Source organism: Athene cunicularia (assembly GCF_003259725.1).
Source record: "Athene cunicularia isolate RWA chromosome 2 unlocalized genomic scaffold, athCun1 chr2_part2, whole genome shotgun sequence".
Lineage (NCBI taxonomy): Eukaryota > Metazoa > Chordata > Aves > Strigiformes > Strigidae > Athene > Athene cunicularia.
This window is the reverse complement of record NW_020799096.1, coordinates 6,458,449-6,475,470: the sequence shown is the minus strand read 5'-3', so window position 1 is coordinate 6,475,470 and position 17,022 is coordinate 6,458,449.

Here is a 17,022-nt window from a genome sequence, read left to right as displayed (position 1 = left end):
GCAGTTTGAGTTGTAGCCCAAGACTCTGTAGGTGCTCCCACATCTTCCAAGAACACCTTTATTCTGTAGAGTAAGGTATGCACTTGGAGCAAAAAGATTCTTAATATCCTACCTAAATTTGACCCTCTCCTTGCATCACATAAGTAGTTTCCAGTAGATAACTTTAAAAAGTTCTTCTCATCAGAGGCTTTTCTGCTTTTTTTGAACACAGGATTCAAATACAGTTTGACACTGCTTGGCTTCCTGCTGACAGAACCTGACATTTGCAATAGCTGGACTGATCTTGAGTGACCGTACAGGGGCACTTTTTTTTTTGCCTTCATCAAAAGTAGACAAGATTACATCAGAACTAACGGATATGAGAGTAGCAGCCCATGGTTTTGCAGCTGGATAGGCTGGAAAGAGAGGCAGTTAACAGCACTTAGCACTGAAATGGTGAGGTTTCAGGTATTTCAGAAACAGTCCCGACTAAGGGGGTGTTATGCCAAGGTCTCAGTATTTGACAAACAGGAGCTTTACATAAAGTAAATAAATTTTTGATTAAATGCTTATTCTGCTGTCCTTGGTTTAACCATTTTAGAAGGCCCCATGGCAAGAGATGTTTCTGCTTCCTTATAGAAACGTTTTCAGTCTATAACTGCAGGTTTTTCAGTACAAAGGCTTAACTGTGCTGCCATTGCAGAATTCCTTCTCTCTCTGTGTAAAGGCTGTTGCACAGGTTACTATTTCTAGTGCAATAATCACCATGACACTGAGCACCAGAGTCTATAACAACAAAATAAGGATCTCCTATGAAATGAGATAGTTTTGGATACCTCAGATGGCCATGGCACTGTGTTTGAATGAAGATGGTACAATAATGTCAGGAAACAGAGCAGAATAAAGATAAGAGGCAAATGAGACAGGAGAAAGTAGTAATAGGATTTTTTTTTCTATGTGGATATTTTCCCTCTAAATGGTAAGATCTAAACTGAAGGTGTTCTCTGACAAAGCCAAAGTACCTCTATACTCCCTGAGAAAAAAACCCCAACACCAACAACCCAAAAAAACCAAACCAACCACAGCAGAATCATATGTTGAGATCTGAATAGAACAGATGTATATATTGGTAAGTATAGAAATCCAGAATTAAAGTGATGAGCTTATATTCCTACGTTTCTCACAACCCTTGAATCACAGTAGAAGTCACCAAAGTTAAGGAAAGGGATCTCATTTCCCCGGGCTGAGATGTGGCAAACGTCTGCAGAATTTGGTTCTCGTGCTTCTGCTGACACAACAAACCTGGTTTGGTTTTGTCCAGGATGTGTGTTTCAGTGAACACACATCATTTCCCAGTCTACAACTGTCAGAACAAAGGTTACAAATGCACTTTTATAACTAGCCTTGTTCCCGTCTTTGAGGTAAAATTGCAAGTTTTACTTATTACTGAGAGGTCACAAGTTTTCTTTTTGACAACACCACTTTTACCAGGCAGCAACATTGTTCAGCATCAACTAGCATCTTAGAAACTCTAAGCAATGTTAAATATGACATGTAGCATTTGCTATTTGCATGACTTTACCCTTTTCATTGTGAGTGATGAGTTAATGCTAGCCCTTCGAACAGGAGGAATTTGGCTCTAATGGAATGTGTATGTGTGGTGGGAGAGGGGTGGGTGGCATTGTATAATAACCATTATCATTGAGAGTGCTTTGTATTTCCCTAAGTGAGCCTTATACCTGGGCATCAATATAATTTGGTTTTGCACATGAAAGTGAAATGATGGGAATGTAGGAATTTCCTGCCCAGACAGACCCACATTTTTTTCTTATCCAGTGGTGATGAAATGCTTCAAAGCATGCTTCAAAGCCTGGTATGTAAGCCTCATAATGGACAGCTATGCAACAACCTGCTCATAGCAGTAATTTAGCCTTATACTCTGGCAGTAAGTGGTTGGTACTTTAATAACCCAATCATTCAAAGCACTTAACTATGTGCTCAAACTTTGAATAACCTCATTTGCTTCAATGGGGCAACATACATGCTGACTTCTAACCACATGCTTAAATGGTTTGCTGGGGCAGGGCCAGAGAGTTCAGCATCTGGCAGGATCCAATATTAAACCTCATGATATTTTGTATTCATGATTTCTATATATAGATCTATTTTATGATCATGCTGCTATCTACTGCTAGAACATCACAGAAGTCAAGGCTTTTTGAAACCTTTTGTTTTAAGACTGTAGAAGATTGGAGAAATTTTTTCTATTGATTTCCAATGCCAACATAATAATTTCTTACATTACATTGTAATTCCCTACCCTATTTTATTTCTTGTTATTGTTAAAAGAAAAGGACGTACTGGACTTGATTTTTTATGTTTTGCACTGGTAAAAGCAGGGAACAATTTCAGTGAGTTAACTGTTGCTAGCTATCCAACTTTAAACCAGTTTGAGATTGTACTAACACCATCCCCGCTTTATAGTTTTGTAAGTAAGTAATCCACAATCCCAGTGGGCTGCCCTCAATTATTAGACTTCTAATTGCTTCTAGCTATAGTTCATTATAAAACTTCGATAATACTGTATTAGAATAAAAGCATCTGCAGCCCAAATCAGTATAAATAATTTGCTACAAGAGATCACAGTTTATAAATGAAGGGGGGAAAAAAAGTAATTTGTCATACTTAAGTTACTTTCACAATAATTTTTATAAATTGTATTAATAAGGAAAAAGGAGTGAATTTAGAAACCAATGTAGAAATGATAATTTAGAAGCTAAACATTTTTTTTTTTTAAATATTCAGTGCCAGCATTCAACTTCTTTAATGAATATCATTAAGTGGGATTCAAAACCCATAGAAAAAATTTGTTTGGGTTCTACAGAATATAGATTCAAACCCAGAAATGTGTATGTGTTGATGCAGTTCTACAGTTCAAATTTCACTGTGTCTTGAAGGAAGCAAAATAAATGAGTAGAGTTTGAAGGAAATTATTTCTCCCATCTTAGGCATCTGAATGTTTGCTAGTTTGGGGTGTAAATATGTAGATGTTTGAACCCCACCATATCTGATATATAGCCCAATATTTCTTCATATTGGTGTGCATCAAGAATAACTCTAGAGGAACCCATAAAATAATACTTGTGTCAAAAGACAAGATGTGCATTATTATTATTATTATTATTATTATTATTATTATTATTAATGTAATTAGCTGTTACCCTTCAAATGATCAAGAGGAAGAGAAGCTGGAGGGAAAATTAGAGTGTGTATCACATATATGAAGCCATGAATGTATGGGTGGGTTTCTTGAAATATTTTACATGCAATTTGACAAGAATGCTTTGTAGTGTCAAGAGCATCACTGCAGAATGTTTACATTTTAATGTTTAGAACTGCTTTGCTTACTCATGCTAAAATTTTAACAGATTTCACCTGTGATGAATTCATAGATATGAAATCAATTTAAAATTTTACTAAATTTCTGCCTTCAGTATGTCTCAGTTTATACCACTGTTGAATTTTAAATTATTATGTAGCTTAATGTATCTTACAGAACTGCAGAGTTACTGTGAAGTAACTTTCATATGATGTCTTTGAGTGTCTGTGCAGTTTTCTCAAGAGTATTGTACCAATATAATCTTGTAAAAGTAGGATTGTGATGAGTATGTTTGTAAAGACAGTATTTATTCCCTTATAAACTTAATATTTATTATCTTCATGCAGATAAATATTGATGCCTGATCATTTCATAGCTATCAGTGAAAACTGCTGTTCTGATTTGCAAGATCTGACTCAGAAAAGGACTGTCTCTCATGCAATGATTGACGCTGTGTTCTCCTAAGAACTGATGTTAAATACTTTTTATTTCTTGGGAGGGAAGAGAGGAGTCATACAAACTCTTTTACTTTACATTTGCCTGTGATTTGGGAGCTGGGATTTTGGGATCCTTTGTTCAGCTGGTGACTTGCTTTATGTTGTACCAAGTCACTTCACTGCTATTTGCCTTAGTTATCCCACCGGTGGAGCAGAAATGGTAATGCTTTAAAAAAAAATCACAGAAACTTTAGGAACAATGAATTTGTTAGAAATCCACTGATCTGTGTTTGGGTGAGGCTCCTGTTAGTGTCCACTGGGCTCCAGATCAGACCTCACAATTACCAAGTATTTTGATTTTTTTGCAAAGAAGAACCTGCCCTACTTCTGAAAGGGTAAGTAGATCATGAACCCAAAAGGCCAGGGTTGAGAGCAGGCCTCGCTCTGTGCTGAGCAAGAAGATGACCTTGTTTGGCGGACTTCTCTTTCCTGGACCGAGATGAGGAGAGCACAGAAGGTAAGAGATTCAGGACTTTGCTTTAAATTCATAAGACTGGTTCTGCATGCTCTGTAGCTGTGGGACTCTTTGCTTTGTTTGTACTAAGTATATTGATGTGAAGCCCACAGTGACAGGCTGCTTCAGTATTGTGAGACACTGAATGTTCGTGTTGGGGAGGGCAGGCTTGTCTCACCAGTCTTTGTTCTCTTACTGAGATGTGAGAGCAATGCAGAGATGGTAAAGTCTGTATTTCAAAGGCTGGGTGATCAGGCACTGCATGCTAGTGTACCTGGTGACTACTTACATGTCACGCATAACTTTCATCCCAAATAACCTCTCAGTGGTCACAATTATTTTGTATTATTTTCCTACTCATTTTGGATGCACCCTCCTCACCAAGAATGCTGCAATATTAATTCTTCTCCAAAGCAGTGTGCAGTTATGGACTTCACCTTCACTTCTCTCTTGCCAGACTTCATTTGGCCTTTGGTGAGATGAAGGTCAAAACCAGTCATCATTTTGTCTGCCCAACATAAGGGGTTTACAGACTGACTGAGCACTTGCACTGTTCATGGCAGCAGAGTATAGGTCCCAAGAGCACCTCTAGCAGAACAGCTGGGGCGCTCTGACCCCAAGTGTCTAGGACATGGTACCAAAGGGTGAACAACTCGATGAAGATGTCCCACTTTACACCGGAAGCCCTTGGAAAAGGCCAGGCTACAATCCACACCTTCAGGACGACATTCAGTCTCCACCTCCTGCAGTCCCTGCCTCACCCACTGCCCTCTCCAACATGTGGTTTCTGGGTCCTGCTAGTGATGGCCTCCAACCTACAAGACCCACATTCACTGCTGGGTAGATCCAGCTGGGCAGTAAATATCCAGAGATGGAAGCAGAGGTACAAAATTAAAAGCTCTCTTAAGGAATGGTGGGCAGATGGGCTGCAATGACAATAAGGAAGGGTTCAGGGAGGAAGGGAAAAGAGGACAAGTTGCTCCAGCAGAGCACCTCTGAGGCTCAGGCTCCTCCACTTCTGATATCTTGTTAATTTGGGCAGCTGGTAGCTTGCACATCACAGCAGCAATCTGTCCCTCCCCACTCCTGTGCACCCTGTTCTGAGCTAGACATCTTCTGACACTAATTTTTTTTTCATTTAAATGCTCAAAGAGAAAAATCTTTAAGAAAAATAGAGAAGAAAGTCCTTACATGGAGACTGAGAAAAAGTCTGGTTTTCTTTTGAACAATCTCTAGGTTTATTTATGCCTTTCATGCTATTCACTTAATTCAGACTAATAATTGGAGTACTTTTCTTCATCGCTTACAGTTCACCATCAATAGAGTTGTGAAGTTTCAGTGTATTGGTAGTAACTGTTCTGCTAATTAAACCATACTGAAAAGCTAATAAACCCCATTTAGGATTTTCAACTGATTAATAGCTTCTGTTTTTATCATTGTGTTCTGCAGTTACACTTTAAATTTGCCCTTGAAAGACAATGCTTTGTCTTCAGTTGTAGTCATCCTGTTTTCTTTGGTACATCTGGAAATCAGGCTCAACACCACTATTATTTCCCCATCTTCTTCCACTGTTCTGTTCTAGGACATGGTGTTTTGTAACACAGTTTCTCTCCAAAGTGTCTGTCCCAGTCTGTGGTCTCTATATAACTATGTAGATAGATAATGCAATTGGAGGACCATATAAATGCAGTTTTAACATTGCAGAGCTGAAATAATGTATTTGATAGTAGACAGAATTTAAATAATTCTAATTTGATTTAAAAGCTGGAAAAAGAATAACAATTTTGGTTGCTATTTTCTGGATGTACAGCAGATGGTGCTTAACAAATATGCTTTATAACCAACGTGTGAAACAGAAAAGCCTGGCAATTTGAATTTTAATCATGCTTCCTGCTCTTTTCTAATTGAAAAAAACAGCAATTTGAATGGAAGGCCCCCAACAGGACTGACTTACTTCAATATACACAATGTGCACAATGTTTGAAGGATGGGAATACAACAGTTCTTTGAAAACAGCCTCTCTGTGTGCTATAAGGAACTCTACATTTGGAAATAAATTAGGCATTAGCAGGATAGTTTCTCTCGATTGTTGCCCTTTCCTTCCCGCCTCATCAGGGTTTACTTAACTAATTGGAAAGATCCAAGGTCCTAAGTACTACTTTCCACATGGACAAAAGAATACAAAGAAAGTGGTGTGATGAGACCTAGTCTGATGTTCCTGAACTGTCAGTGAAAGAAGGTTTTTTTTCTGCTGGCACCAACAGACGAGCCTGCGCCGTGACTCTGGGAGACGGGTTCCCAGTGTGGGTGGGACCGGTCTCAGGACTAAACCACAACTTGCGTCACTGTTTCCCCTCTTGGTATCTTACTAGCAAGATAAGAAAGGTGCTGTGACTCGGAGGTGCTATTTACATTCTGCAGTGTTAAAACCTCAGGATTTATCTCTAATAAGGTAGCTGTCATTATATAGAACCATAAGCTGCTGTGAACCAAGGGAATAATATGAAAGGGGGGCAATGAGTCAGAAAGCTAAAGAGATTTTACTGACATTCTTAGTAAAGTTTTAACTAAGCTTTATTCTGAGGTCTTGAGGTCTGTTTGTTTTGTTTTGGTTTGGTTTTTTTTTTTTTTGTTTTTTTTTCCCAAAAGCATAAATTCTTTTTATATAGAAATGCATTTTTTTTCATGACTGATGAAAGGGCTCACACTGAACATCTCAGAGAGGGAAGTTCCTCCTGCACAAACATTGATAAGGTATGAACAGCAGGAATCCAAACATTTACACCAGGAGTGGTATATCAACCCCAGCCTTGTCTCTCCTTAACCCTGCAGGGTGCTTATCCACAGACTGTAAACTGTAGCGACAACCATGCAAAACCCACTGGGAAGACCTTTTCATGCCCACACTATTGGCCAAAAATCTCTGGAGTTGCACTAATGTAAAAAGAATGGAGCATTTTTTAGATGGTCGGCTTGCCTGCTAAATAGCCAGTCATGCCACAATGCTGCCCCAGTTTCTCTAATTTAGTGTCAAAACTTGATTCCCTATTAGAACTGAGTCAATTGGCCACTGTGGAATAGGATGGGGAACCCATACATCTTATGGGAAGCTGGGGGGGATGCAGTCCTCATCCTTGCCTGCAGCAGTTTTAAAGGCAAGCCAACCTTTAAGTCAAGTTAATGCAGCTGCAGGCCTGGTGCCGGTGTTAAGACTCCTTTAAGAGCTTGAGCACATGAATTGGATGCTTTTCCACCACATCTGCATAGGGATGCACACGATGACCTGCCAATTGGAGTTGGATATAGAAGTCTCACATCTGCAGTAGATTTACTAGGATTCAAAACCAGAGTGATTTCAAATACGGTCCTCAGCAGATTAACTTTGAAAATACATGGTGCCATGAGGCGTTATGAATCAGACCTACTAGTCCAGATAGAGAAAAAAAAATAAAAATCAGCTTTGCTGATTAAACCGAGACAGAGCCCAGGTTTTAAAGCAAAGGTGAGGGGTCCATTAATAATTCAGACCCCCGAGACCTGAGTGAAAAAACTGCCACCAATTCAGCAAAAAGAGGCTGAAGATCTACCAGGACCTTACATGTGCAAGCTGTGTGAAAGGGCCCTTGTTCCTTGCTCTGGAGCTGAAGAGGGAATAAGAATGCATCTCTCTGGCATATGACAGCATAATTGTTTACAGACAGTGGGAAATTATCTGAATTTATCTGAGGTGTAGACAAACAGACATGGCCAAATTATCTCTGAAACCATTATAACAGACAATTAAAGGAGCCTCTGTTTAATGATCCTAAGAACGGTCTGAGGAGCAAGCGATTGCAGCCAAGATCATTGGGAGCCTGTGTGCAACTGAGTGTCTGTTTAACCACCATCTGCAGCTGTTGGCCCACCTTCTCCCTTTGTTTAAATTTCTATTCTCCGCAAGCCATTGCAAGCAGATCACAGCACTGCTGAGGCAATAATCAATACTGCTCTCATTTTAACTTGCTTGCCACTGAGAAAGCTAAATTTAATCTCAAAGTTTTTTAAAACAAACTTGGGCAACAGACTGCCACTTAAGTTGCAACTTCATTACAATTCTAAAGCTGTAGGAAAAAAGATTCATTGATATATTAATCTGTAACAAATGCCTACTCCCCTTTCATCAGCCCTGTTTTGCAGAGTACTGGGCAAATGCCAAAGCAGGCTGAAAAAAAATCTTTTATGGGATGCAGTAAGAAAGCATGATTTACCCAGTCCTGAAAAGGGTGTGCTCTTGGGCACAGGGACAGATCAGTCCAAATATGTGCGCCCATGTTTGTCACATGTGTATGCAGGCATGATGGGGGGAAGGCACAGAAGCTGTAGGATCATGATGACTGTATCATACGATGCAGAACGCATTGTCCACTTTAATGGTGAAGGCAATTTCTCCTTTTCTCCCAAAATCAGAATACCACTTTCTGGTATGGAGAATGACAGTTTCTCTACCTTGAGTCTTCCCAAGGTAATCAGGAGAGAGTCACACCTTGAGCCAAAGTCCTCCAGCCTACTTCTGGCAGGAAGTAATGTCTTACTGTAAGCTGAAGAGAAATGTAGATCTGGCCCTCCACAGACCTGCTTCAAGGGGTGGTTAAGACTAAAATAACATTAGAAGAAACACTGAGCAAATCTCCAATGGAGCTGAAAGAAACAAATTTTACTGCTGTATCTACAAGTACCTGATCAGAACTTGTGCTATAAAATTTCATATTTAGGAAATTTCAAAGCTGCCATCCATCTAAAGGGAGGTATATTGAGTGCCACAGTTTCCAGTGAAAACAATATGGAAGATGAAACCAAGGTAGGTTGCAGCACCACTTCTAGTATAAAACTTGTCCCCTTAGCCAGGGAAAGGTATGTTCAGACACTGTGAGAGGGAAAACTGCTTGGCTGCAGGTGAAATTTAGAAAGGAGGTATAAAAGTTTTGTTATTTAGAAGGTAGGTCTCTGTTATGCTTGCCTAAACATAGTTAGATTTCACAAGTTTATCCTGTTTTCTCAAAAGTGAAAATGGTAACTTGGAGTTGGGTATAATAACAGTGTCCCAGGAGCAGACAATACTGTGCTGTATCTTTTAAAGACTTGAGAGTTGCCATTTCTCATCTTTGAGTTTATCTCTACCACTGTGAACTGCAATAATCAAACTGTAAGAAAGCGATTTACATCAGTAAAGTAAGTGTAAGCTCCAGCGGACTTGGAGACATAATATAGAAACAAATTATTGCATCTACTGCTTTGAACACTTAACTGGCTCTTGAGGTGTCCTATAAGGCTGTGGGTGGTTGCTATCCAATCTACGTCCCAAGCTCAGCTCTCACTGACACTAACAGGTATGCCATGTACTTCTTATTCAGAGAAAACAGGAAGGCAATTGCACATCTTTGTTTAATGTTAATTGGATCAACAGAAATCACTGTCCTAAGGCATGGAGCAGCAGGACTAAGGTCTGAGAAGGAACTCTGTCATGGGTCCTTGCAAACTGGCAGCAAGGACAGGGGCTGGGGACCTGGTTTCATTGTGGTTATGTGTGACAGGAGTCCAAAAGTGGGCGAACAACAAGAGAAGGCAGAGTGAGATTGAAGAGAGGTTGGAAAAGCTTGTGGTGCTCAAGGACTTCCTGGAAGACTTTATCCACACTGAATTGTGTTTAGAAAAACTACTTTCTGCTGTATTTGTGTGTAAACAAGACTACAGTATCAACAACAGTAACTCCTTACTCCAGTCAGTCAAACGTGACCTACACAACCAATTTCTAAGAAGAAAGGCTTCTTGTTGTGGCTAACTGCTTAAGGACTAATACTTAAACGAAAAAAAAAATCAGGTGTTTAGACTAGATACTTAGTAGCATAAGTTTGCATAATGTGTTTCTAGCATAGCTCCAGTGAAACACTGGAAACCCTACCAGCCTGCATGACCTGACATAGCCTTTCAGCTCCATTCATTGCTGACCAACAAACCATCTAGGGCCCTGTCTACACCTCATAAATGGACCTGATCTGTCAAAACAACGATCTTCTCCCTGAAAGAGGTGCATTATTCTCAGGAATCATTATAACAACATTTTCAGAGCTCTGATGTTCCACCTGCGCCTCCTGCAACCCAGGGTTAGCTTTCCCAGGCCCCAATCTGTCACCTTGTTTTGCATGGTCCCTCATCAACTGCCACTGCTGTGACTTTGTGGTTTGGGTTTACTGGCTGTGACTCAGTTTGAGAGTAGGAAGATGGAAGACTAGCTAGCTAACTCACAGTTCTGCCTTGGATCAATGCTATGGTAGTGTCCGCTGTGAGACAGACATGACAGCTTTGTATCAGTACTTTCTGAAAAGACTAAGAAGAAACTTTTCCAGACCCTTCCTTTGTGATTATTTATCAGCAGAGAAATCAACAGTCCTCAAGATGGCTTTTCAAAAAGAGAAGGCTTCTGGTTTTGAGAAAAAACAGTTATTGGTCAAATAACCTATTTGCATAAATCAGTATCACTTCTGTAAAGCAGTATTGACTAGTCTTGAAGCAGTATTGACTTACTCCTGACATTTCCTAGTTTAAGGAACAGCATTCCATTTGGATGGAAAGCATATAGGAATTTGCCTTTAAAGTAGCTCAACAGAGCCAGATCTGGACACTGGTCTGATGAGAACTTAATGGACAGATCCACCTTATACTGCTGTGGGATTGACTTCATACAGCTTCCATTAGCAGCCCTGAATCAGAATCAGGACATTTAGATCCAGCTTCAAAGTCACTCTCTTAACATGTCCATCTGCTTTTTAATACCCTGCTGCTATACCATGGACAAGCAAAACACAAACCTCAGATTCTTCCTAAAGATGATCTTTTTATTAAAAATATTAGCTTATTAGCCATAAAAAATATATTCTACAGCAAGTTCTTTCATTCTTGTATTGCAGTACTTCCCAGCAGCCACACTCAGCTATTTTAACTCCTGACCCTATACCAGATAGTCTAGAAAGTCTAGTTCTAGATGGTCTAGAAAATCAACCCTTACCGAAAGAAGGGACAAAAGGTGTTCTGGGTTTGTGGGGCAAGGTTTTGGTAGCAGGGGAGAGGGCTGCAGTGGTAGCACCTGCGAGAAACTTCTTGAAAGTTCCCCCAATTCCAAGTCAGACCCATCTCTGCACCAAGGCTGAGCCAATTAGTGATTGTGGCTGCACCTGTGCGGTAATGTTTTTAAGAAGGGGAACTTGGGAGAAGGAGTTGGAGTTGTGAGGAGGAGTTACGAGAAGGACATCTATGTGAATACCAAGGTAAGTGGAAGAAAGGAGGAGGAAGGGGGGCAGGTGTGGTGGAGCAGAGCCCCCCTGTATCCCGTGGTGGGACATCAGCTCCACACCCACCCCGGCCCAGGAGGGCACCATCAGAACAGAGATTCACCTGCAGCCTGTGGAGGGTTCCCGGGACTCTGTGGGAAGAAGCAGCCCCCACAGTTGTAGTTTGGCACTGGGAGGACTGCAACATGTGGGGGTGACCCACACTGGAGCATCTCAAGAATGTATCCCATGGGCAGGACTCATGGTGGAGACACTACATGGAGGACTGTCTCCCATGAAAGGGACGCCACATAGAGCAGGGGGAAGAATGCAGAAGAGTGAAATACCCCTACCTTGGAGGAAGAAAGTGGCTGACTGACTGCACACCACATCCCCTACCCCTGCACTGCTGTGGGAGGAGGTAGAGAGATCGGGAACAAAACTGAGCCCAGGAAGTAGGGAGGGTGAGGGGAGGTGTTTCTAAGATGTGGTAATGCTTCCATTCTGTCTTTTAAGTGTTGTTGTTGTTGTTAGTGTTTTGAATTAAAGTGGGTTTTTTTCTTCCCCCAAGGAGTCTGTCTTTTGCCTGTGACCATAATGGGGGAATGTATCCTTAACTCCATTCTAAATCCTTTTAATTCATTTTCTCCTTCCCAGCGCTGTAGGGAAAGGAATGAGTGGATGGCTGCATGGTACTTTGTTGCCAGCTGGGTCTACACCACGACAAAAGGTTTTTCACAATTTGGGGTAAAACTCTGAGAAGAACTTTCTGAAGTTTATTACAAGCAATGACTAAAAGCTAAGGCAACGCTGAATATTCATTTCCATAGCAGAATGAATAATGATTATGTTATCAGAGTGATGTGAAGTATTGACTAAAAATGTATTTCCTCCTGTAATTGCATGGTCAGGTTTAACTAAAACTAAACAGCAGCTACATTTTTTGGAAAGAATTTCAAAATATACTCTTCAGTATATTTCATACTCTATATATAAACTTTTAATAAACTACCTACACTAGCAGGAAATAAACCAGAACAATTTTTAGTTGGACACAAATAGTGCGTTTCTAAAAAGGTATATAGGTTGTTTATAGCATTTAAAACAAAAACTACATTTTTTTGCTTATTTTGAAGGCAAGTGACAACTTTGCAAATTACTCTTTGCAAATTGTTTTCATTAGCTGTAAACAAGTCACATAGAATTTCATACCCATGCATTTAATTGTACAGAAAGTTTGACTAGGGTAGGGTAAAAGTGCGGTTTTTAGAGGACAGTTCCTCCATGAATTTGGTTTTAAGGATTCCTCTACTTATTAGATAGAAAACCCAACAGAAATAAAATTTTAGACGGCTGACTTTGAAGGCTGTATCTATGCAAACTGCCTTTATTAACTGTAAACTATCAAGAGATTTTGCTCGGAATACTAACAGACAATTTAAATTCTTTGTAAACCAATTAGTTCTCAACAAGTGGTAATTGCCAAAGGGGGAAAATAGTAATACCTACTGACAGATTAAGGCCTAACTCTTGCAGGGTTTTTTGGTGAATGTCCTCATTCACAAGAGGTGAATACATAAAAGGGTTTTGCTTTGAAGGTGGTAAGTTGAGGGAATCCACTTTGAAGTTCGTATCCTCAGCTATACACCAAGCTTGTCAGCCCTCTTTGAGGACTGTCTGATGGCCACATCTCAAGAAGAAGCAGCTCCCAATTCAGTGAGCATTTCACACCAGGGATTCTTTCAGCAGAGGAAGGGATGATACACATAGCACAGCAAGACTGCTGAAGGGCCGCTGGATGCTACACACAGCACAGTAAATCAGAAACACCCTTCTCATCCGTGATCTTAAGGTAGGAGTTGTCAGTGTGGTTTAGACCCACTATGGGCTGGGGCGTTTGTGTCTCTGCCATCCCAGGCAAGGTGCACACCCGTTTCCCCTTGTCTGTAACCAGTGATGGTGCCCATCCACACACCAAGGGCATGGAGTTCCCCCCACAGCGGTGCGAGGCCCAGACCTGCCTTAGCGGGAGCGCTGGAGGACGATGCACCGCAGGTACATGGCGCAGAGCAGGGGGACGGCGCACAACATTGGCTGGCGCATGGCAGCGGCCCGCCAGGCCTGCACACTCCAACGCCCGCAGCGAGTCCCTCCAGCGTGGCCGCTGCCCCGCCACCAGCCGCTTGGAGATGGCGTCAAGGCTGCTCAGCCTGACAGCCTCCGGCTGGCTGAGCACCTCCTCACTCCATGGAGCGTCCCCTGGTACCGCGGGGTGCCAGGTGAGGAGTTTCACGCCACCCATGGGGCCATGGCCAGGGCGGTCGGGGCCTGCCCGCCGGGCCGTGGCCGTTGTGGGACCGCTTGTTGCACCAGGGAGGCGGAGGCCTCCCTCACCTCCGTGGGTGGCGGTGTGGGTAGGGTACGTGGGGGGCTCTGGGGTGGCGGCCTCTGAGGCTGGCACGAACATCCACCCAGAGAAACAACGGGGGCTGGTTTTGCTGGTGTCTCCGTACAAAGCACTTTGTATTTCCACCATCTCTTCGTACAAACTGCTTCTTCCTGCTGTGCTAATAATGCTTTTCTTTTTTCTCCCCACCTGTCGTCAGAGCTAAAATTCATCATCTTCTCTCTTGATTATTGCGATCTGCTTTACTGCAATCTCCATCAGGGCGTGCAAAATAATTACTGGGCTCATCTTCACCTGCTGGTCTGAAAATACAAGCGGTTTCTCCCAGCTTGCTTAGGATTCCTCTGTTGTGTTGAGCTCAACTGTTTTTATCTGGCAAGAAATTAACAAAGCTTCCTTTACCCAAATTTTCAGCTGGAATTAATATTAAAAATTTTCTGATTATGTTGAATAACACTCAGTCTTCTTTCTTGGTTGGTAAGATTTTATTTCCCCGTGTATTCAGAGGCCTTGTAGTCTGCTTTTCTAGCTATCTCTGTGAGTTTCTGCTGCTGGAAGGTTTGAAATTTGGAGTTTGGGCAGATGCCTCACAAGGGAGAAGTCTGATCCTCTTTCTAGACAGATAGTATACATGCAGTTTTAGTTTTGGAGTGTTTTGACTGGCAGTTGTAAACCTACCTGCTGCAACACATGTTCATTTTCTTTCAGCTCAGGGTCACTGTGAATATATATCATGATGTGAGTTGCTGGATTTTCTTCTCCTTAAGGGGGAAAAGTTTGTGTCATACAGATGCACAGATTTTGCATAAGTGCTTCTGTAGAGATGGAGGGATGCTGCAGCCTTTAAATGGGACTGATTTGATTGTCAGTTAAAAGCCTCCAGCAGGGTGGGCTGCTATGAACAATAAAATGGCTGAAATAGAAGAAAAAAAAATGCTTTCCAGAATGAAATGGTTATCATGTATGCATTTTTTTTTATGTGTTTGCTTATTTTGCCAAAGGCATGTGCATAAATCAAGGGACTCTGTTAGGGATGACTTCTCTAAATCATGTTCCAGTACTTCTTACCATCTTGCTACACATTTTTTTCTTCAGCTGTAATGATTCTTGCAGCAAAGTCTCCTACAGAGCTAGCTTAGGTTTTCTCTGGTTTAGCAGCACAATGACCCTCTCCACCAGTGGAGAAAAGTGGTGTCCCAGAAATTATAGCCTGAAGTGGCAACTAAACTCATGAAGAATAACTAAAAGAATGACACTGGTAACTAGCTAAACTCTGCTGTAGTTAGTTAGCTTGGTCTTTCAAGTTTTGACTGACTTCCTTGCACTTGTAAACAAAACATTCCCTATAAGTTGTTCTTGTTTGATGTAAAGCTGTTAGAATATGTACAGTTGGTGTGTACATATGTAGTACATAGGAAAACGTAACAAGTGTTCCCTAGAAGAACTAGAGCACCTAAATATTAAACCACTTATCACTGTTACAAGAACACAAGAAATTCACAGACTGGAGTTACAGTTTACTTGTGATCAACAAAGAAGGACCCACTATGGCCTATTTAACAGTGAAGAATAAATTTTCATTTTGGATTAATCTCTCTGGGAATAGGTTCTTTAATTCTCACTAGCATCTGTGATTTGCATTAATATATGCAAAGCATTTTAACAACATACTCTTTCCAAAAGCAGATCTCTTCAAAATTAAATGCTCCTTTTTGATAAAGGGAATTATTTTCTGTTTTTAAACAAAAATCCCTAAACATGAAAATTTTTTTAACCCACAGTCATCTAGCTTTTACAGCAGAATGCACAGAGCATTTAGAAATACTGGTTTAAAGGCTTTATTTTCGCCTGTTATTAAGCTGGCTAATTCCTTCACAATATATGCATATATGCTGGTTACACTGGAGTGTCTCCATCCAGGACCAATGTTATGAGTGAGTATATATATATATATGTGTGTGTATACATATATATACATACGTATTTTCTACATATTTCTGTGTAAGTGGCAGGTCATAATATTCTTTCCTTTAGTGGATCAGGTTTTCAATCCTGAGTTTATTACTCAGCCCTTTAATTTAGGACAATTTCCTACTGATTTCATGGAGAGTTTTTCTCCGTTACAGTCTGAAGAAGAAATTAATGGTGGCTTCACATTTTGGTGCAGAGTTAATTCTGAGTGACTGTGATTTGTTACTTGTGGGCTTCAGAGACCTGGATACCTGCACACTGTCTCACAGTTCTTGATATCCAGCCACCTTTTTGTCCTGCTTGTTGGGAAACCCTTCCAGGGCATCTTTTTCAGATGCCAGCATATGGTTGGATTGTACCTCACTATGAATTCCTGGATCATGAAGAAGAATTTTAAAAAATAATTAAAAAACCTGATGGAGACCGTGCCCTGTTTTGTTGGTTTAATTATTATTTCAGTCTTGAATTTAACTGCATAGGTGTCTGTACTGGGTCTGGCTGAGCCAGAACTGGTGTTCCCCTATAGCAGCCCCCATGGTGCTGTGTTTTATGCTGGGAGCTGGCAGAGTGTTGGCAGCACCCTGGTGTTGTGGCTGCTGCTGAGCAGTGCTTACACAGCACCAAGGATCTTTCCAACATTTTCCCCATGCAGTGGGACGGGGTGGGCAAGATCTTAGGAGGGGACACAACCAGGACAGCTGACCCCAACTGACCAAAGGATATTCCAGACCATAGGATGTCTGCTCAGTATAAAGCTGGGAAAAGAGGGAGAGGTGGGGAGGTGGGGGAGTGGGGAGTGTCACCCTTGGTCCTCTGAGTCAACCACCACACCGGCAACCACCACACGTATTGGAGTCCTGCTGCCTGAGAAAGCCTGACATTGCCTGTTAATGGGAAGTAGAGAATAAATCTGTTTTCGTTTTGCTTCCTTGTGCAGACCTTTTCTTTGCTTTGCTTACATTAAAACTGCTTTTGTCTTACCCACAAGGGTTATTTTTTTGCCTATCTTATCTTATTTTCTTTCCCCTCTT